Raw genomic sequence first — 6000 nt, 5'->3', positions numbered from 1 at the left:
GGGTCTGCTTTAAATTAAACACAGCGTTGCTGAGATTCTTTTCATTTCGTGGCCACTGCTGATCAGCAGAGACGTTACCTCACCTCACCTTCCTGCTCTGAGATGGGGAGGCTGATAGGGAGTGGTTCTGGGGCTGGGACGAGCTGGAGGAGGCTGAGAGGCCCTTCCCCTCCAGGTTCCTGGGAGCCAGAGGTGGGAAGCCCACCCTCCTCCAACAACTCAGTCTACCTCTAGGGCTGGGGGTTCTAAAATGTGGGAGCACAGAGATGATCTTAAGTGCATTCAACTTCGTCCTTGGTGTTTAGCTGAGGAATTACGGCATCTGCAAATACACTGCTTTCCCAGGAGTACTTGAAAAAAAACTTGGCGGCAGTTTTACAAGTCCAAGGTTGGTCCCTTTCAAACATTTGGGCACTGGGTGGCCGGGCCTCCTGGCTCCTCCCAGGACTCCAGCTGCTTTAGCTGGCAAGCTGATGGAGAGGCCAGTGTCCCTATGGGGTGCCTTGGTCAAGGGTGGAGTTACTTTCTGGTTTTGGAAAGTGCTTTTGACCAGGCTTGCCAGCTCGTGGAGTCCTAGAAAATTCCAGAGTGTTGGAGTCAGGCAGACCTGAGTGTGTGAGGACCAGACCCCTAGGTAAAGATTGCCTAATGTTAGACCTAGGATGTGCGCATGCTCGCTCGCTTAGTCTTTGCAACCCCATGGACTGTAGCCTACCAGGCTCCTCTGTCAGTGGGATTTCCTAGGAAAGAACCCTGGAGTGGGTTGCCATTTCCTTCTCCAGGGGATCTTCCTGACCCAAGAGTTGAACCGGAGTCTTCTGCGTCTCCTTCACTGGCAGGCGGATTCTTTGCCACTGCACCACCGAGAAACCCTAAACCTTGAATAGACTCATCTTTAAAATGGCGATAAGAGCAGAATTCCCTGGGGGTCCAGTGGTTAGCACTCCATGTTTTTCAGTGCCAAGGGCCCCAGTTCAGTCCCTGATTGGGGAAAAAATAAAAATAATACAGTAAAATGGGGAGACTTTCCTGGTGGCCCAGTGGTTAAGACTGTGCTGCCAGTGCAGGGGGCTCAGGTTCAGTCTCTGGTCAGGGAACTATATTCTACATGAGCAACTAAGAGTTCACAAGACACAACCAAAAGATCCTGAGTGTCACAACTAAGACACAGCCAAATAAATAATAAATAAATAAATATTTAAAAGTAATAAAACAATATGGGAACAAGGGAACCTACTTCTCAGGGTTGTTACATGGATTAAATGCAAATGTGTGCTTAATGTTCTTTTGTTTCAAATTAAATGTATCCCTAGCTTTTTGGTTGTAAGAAATAGAAACTTCTTCAAGCTGCTGTATGTGAAAGGGAAACTTTTTCTATGGAATTCAGGGACTTTCATGAAAAGAGGCCCCCAGTCCCTCTCAGAGAGCTGAAACTAGGACCTGAAAATGAATTTGCTTTGTTCCTCATCCTGCTTTGCCTCCACATGTGCTTGGGTGGCCACTTCTTATGGTCTCAGAGCATCTCCTCTCCCTGAAGACCACCTTTCAAAGAGAAAGACCTGTTTACTCACCAGCCTTGGCTTGACATCATTTCCTCACGCTAGGTCCATAGTCGGTGCTCAATGAAGAATAGCCGGTTTCTACTGTGTTTCTTTGATTTGTATGTCAATAGTAATGCACTTGGAGAAGGAAATGGCAACCCACTCCAGTACTCTTGCCTGGAGAATCCCAGGGATGGGGGAGCCTGGTTGGCTTCCATCTATGGGATCGCACAGAGTCGGACACGATTGAAGCGACTTAGCAGCAGCAGCAGCAGCAGTAATGCACTATGCTATGGGATAACTAAGCCCCTGGGCCACAGCTACTGAGCCAACACTGTAGAGCTTTCGAGCCATGACCACTGGCCCTGTGTGCCTAGAGCCTGTGCTCCCGGGGAAGAGAAACCACTGCAATAAGAAGCCTGTGCATAGCAACAAAGAGTAGCCCCCACTCGCTGCAACTAGAGAAAGTCCATGCACAGCAATGAAGACCCAACACAGCCAAAAATAAAAATAAATAAATAAATAATTTAAAAAACAAAACACACTAACACAAATAGTAATGTGCTGAATATTCCCTTCGTCTCTCCAAATCCATTCTCTCTTCTTCACTGTGCTCTGTCCTCAGGAGCTGACCTGTGTCAGTTGTCACTGGATCTCCCTCCCCTTCTGGGCTCTGGCTGACTTCTGCCCACAGCAGACACCGGCAGGAAATAGGAGGGGACTTGGAAAGTACCAGCAGAGTGTTGACTATTCTAACGCCCTTGGCCAGTGGAGCATGGTTTAGCAGCTGTACACCTGGTTCCTACCCGGAAGGCCCCAGCCGCTTTCCAGCAACCCCATCCTTCAGCTACAGGCCTCGCTGGATTCTTTTAACCACTTCCTCTCCTGGTCCCTTCAAGCTGACAGTGCTGATGGTGCTGCATGTTTCTATCCTGGAGACGCTGCCTCATCCTTTTTGTTTTCCTTTCATCTGCCCATGTGTCTAAAATTCGTCTGTTTATCATGTTCTCTCCAATAACACAGCTGTAACTTTGTTGTCATCTCTCTTTTGCTGGGACTCAGATGACACCATGAGTCAAGGAGGGGAGTTGTCTCCCTGCTCCACCTCCCACTCTGGCTCTGGCAGGAAGTGGATAAAGAACTAGAAGGTCTTTGAGATAAACATTATAAACAAGGTATCCAAAATCAAGATCGCCAGGATTATTTTGACAGGGAAATATAATACATGTGCTGGGGTGGGGAGTGGGGAGGGTACTTCTTTTGGAAGAAACTCTCCATTTTCCTGGGAGAATGTGACCCACATAGTTCAGTTCATTTCAGTTGCTCAGTTGTGTCCAGCTCTTTGCCATCCCATGGACTACAGCACGCTAGACTTCCCTGTCCATCACCAACTCCCGGAATTTACTCAAAACGCATATCCATTGAGTCAGTGATGCCATCCAATCATCTCATCCTCTGTCGTCCCCTTCTCTTCTTGCCTTCAATCTTTCCCAGCATCAGGGTCTTTTCAAATGAGTCAGTTCTTCCCATCAGGTGGCCAAAGCATTGGAGTTTCAGTTTCAGCATCAGTCCTTCCAATGAATAGCCAGGACTGATCTCCTTTAGGATTGACAGGTTGGATCTCCTTGCAGTCCAAGGGACTCTCAAGAGTCTTCTCCAACACTACACTTCAAAAGCATCAATTCTTCAGCACTCAGCTTTCTTTATAGTCCAACTCTCACATCTGTACATGACTACTGGAAAAACCATAGCTTTGATTAGACGGACCTTTGTTGGCAAAGTAATGTCTCTGCTTTTTAATATGCTATCTAGTTTGCTCATAACTTTTCTTCCAAAGAGTAAGCATCTTTTAATATCATGGCTGTAGTCACCATCTGCAGTGATTTTGGAGCTCAAGAAAATAAAGTCTGTCACTGTTTCAACTGTTTCCCCATCTATTTGCCATGATGTGATGGGACCAGATGCCACGATCTTAGTTTTCTGAATGCTGAGTTTTAAGGCAACTTTTAAATTCCCTTTCGCTTTCGTCAAGAGGCTCTTTAGTTCTTCTTCACTTTCTGCCATAAGGGTGGTGTCATCTGCATATCTGAGGTTATTGATATTTCCCCCGGCAATCTTGATTCCAGCTTGTGCTTCTTCCAGCCCAGCGTTTCTCATGATGTACTCTGCATATAAGTTAAATAAGCAGGATAACAATATACAGCCTTGACGTACTCCTTTTCCTATTTGGAACCAGTCTGTAGCTCCATGTCCACTTTTAACTGTTGCTTCCTGACCTGTGTACAGGTTTCTCAAGAGGCAGGTCAGGTGGTCTGGTATTCCCATCTCTTTAAGAACTTTCCACAGTTTGTTGTGATCCACATAGTCAAAGGCTTCAGACTACTCAATGAAGCAGAAGTAGATGTTTTTCTGGAATTTTCTTGCCTTTTCCATGATCTAATTTGATCTCTGTTCCTCTGCCTTTTCTAAATCCAGCTTGAACATCTGCAAGTTCATGGTTCACACACTGTTGAAGCCTGGCTTGGAGAATTTTGAGCATTACTTTACTAGTGTGTGAGATGAGTGCAATTGTGTGGTAGTTTGAGCATTCTTTGGCATTGCCTTTCTTTGGGATTGGAATGAAAACTGACCTTTTCCAGTCCTGTTGCCACTGCTGAGTTTTCCAAATTTGCTGGCATATTGAGTGCAGCACTTTTACAGCATCATCTTTTAGGATTTGAAAAGCTCAACTGATTCCATCACCTCCACTAGCTTTGTTCGTAGTGATGCTTTCTAAGGCCCACTTGACTTCACATTCCAGGATGTCTGGCTCTATGTGAGTAATCATACCATCGTGATTATCTGGGTTGTGAAAATCTTTTTTTGTATAGTTTTTCTGCATATTCTTGCCACCTCTTCTTAATATCTTCTGCTTTCTGTTAGGTCCATACCATTTCTGTCCTTTATTGTGCCCACTTTTGCATGAAATGTTCCCTTGGTATCTCTAATTTTCTTGAAGAGATCTCTAGTCTTTGCCGCTCCAAAGAGTTGGAAATATGCATATGCCACCAATTCAGTTAGGGCACTCTTTTTTAGAACAGAGCTACCTAAAAGCAAGCAGTCATACAGGTTGTGAACAGAGGGTTTTGTTTTTTTTTTTTTTAAGGTGTAATTATTTCGTTTTGGCTGTGTTGGGTCTCCGTTCACACAGCTGGGCCTTCTTTAGCTGCGGTGAGCGGGGGCCACTCTTAGCTGTGATGTGTGGGCTTCTCACTGCAGTGGCTTCCCTTGTTGCAGAGCATGGGCCCTAAGGCACACAGACTTCAGTAGCTATGGCATGTGGGCTCAGTGTTTCAGTTCCTGTTCTGGAGCACTGGCTTGGTAATCGTGCCTCATGGGCTTAGTTGCTCTGAGGCATGTGGGATCTTCCCGGAGCAGGGATCAAACCCCTGTCTCTGTCTTTCCCTTTCCTTTTCCAGTTTGGCCCACACACCTCTCACTTTGGGCTTTGACCACGACCATAGCCGAGGATAGACCTCCCTGTCTCCAGTCTCTCTTGTCCAGTCTTGTTCCACAGCTCTCTTGTTCCACAGCTCACTGTCAAATTAGTCTCGGTTTCACTCAGGCTTGTAGATGTCAAGTCCCACATCAGAAGCATTCCATGGCTTCCTGGTGAAGTATCTGAAAGCTTCAGCTGACCTTCAAGGCCTCTGCAGTTCGTCCCCAACTCAACTTTCTGGCCAATCCCCCCCCACCACCACATCCAGGAACTTCCTGCTCCTGACCACTCAGGTGCTATGCTGACCTGCCAATCCTCAGTCTTCACCTCCTCCATCTTTTCGTCAACATGACGTCCAAATCCCACCTCTCAAGACTTCCCTGCTGGTGCAGTGGATCAGCATCCTCCTGCCAATGTAGGGGACATGGATTTGATCCCTGGTCTGGGAAGATCCCACATGCCACAGAGCAGCTAAGCCCTTGTGCCACAGCTACCGAGCCTGCACTCTAGAGCCTGTGTTTTGCAGCAAGAGACGCTCCCGCAATGACAGGCTTCCGTACTGAAAGGAGGCGTGGTCCCCACTTGCTGAACTAGAGAAAGCCTCACACAGCAAGACCCAGCACAGCCACACGCAAAAGAGAGAAGACGCTAGAGATTAAAAACAAACGAATCCCACCCCCGGGTAAGCGTCCCTGCCCCTCAGCCAGAGGCGATGTCTCTCGGTGAACTCCTACTATCCAGAAAGGACTGTGCCGAGTCCAGGCGGGAAAGCTGAGGGAAGGATAACTGAGTTCCCATCAATGAAAGAGCCTGTGCTTGCCCACTTGGATAGCTCTCGTGGTCACTTAGGGGAACTTGGGTGTGCCTCCCTGTGCAGAAGTTCAGCAGACTCCATCCCAGGGAAGCCAAGGGGTTGACCCTTGGTGGTGTCTCCTCTTCACTCCATTCTCTGGTTTCACTCTCTGCTTCAATCACGTGGTG

The sequence above is a fragment of the Oryx dammah genome, unplaced genomic scaffold (assembly GCF_014754425.2).
Source record: "Oryx dammah isolate SB20612 unplaced genomic scaffold, SCBI_Odam_1.1 HiC_scaffold_25, whole genome shotgun sequence".
NCBI lineage: Eukaryota > Metazoa > Chordata > Mammalia > Artiodactyla > Bovidae > Oryx > Oryx dammah.
Note: the sequence above shows the minus strand (reverse complement) of the source record.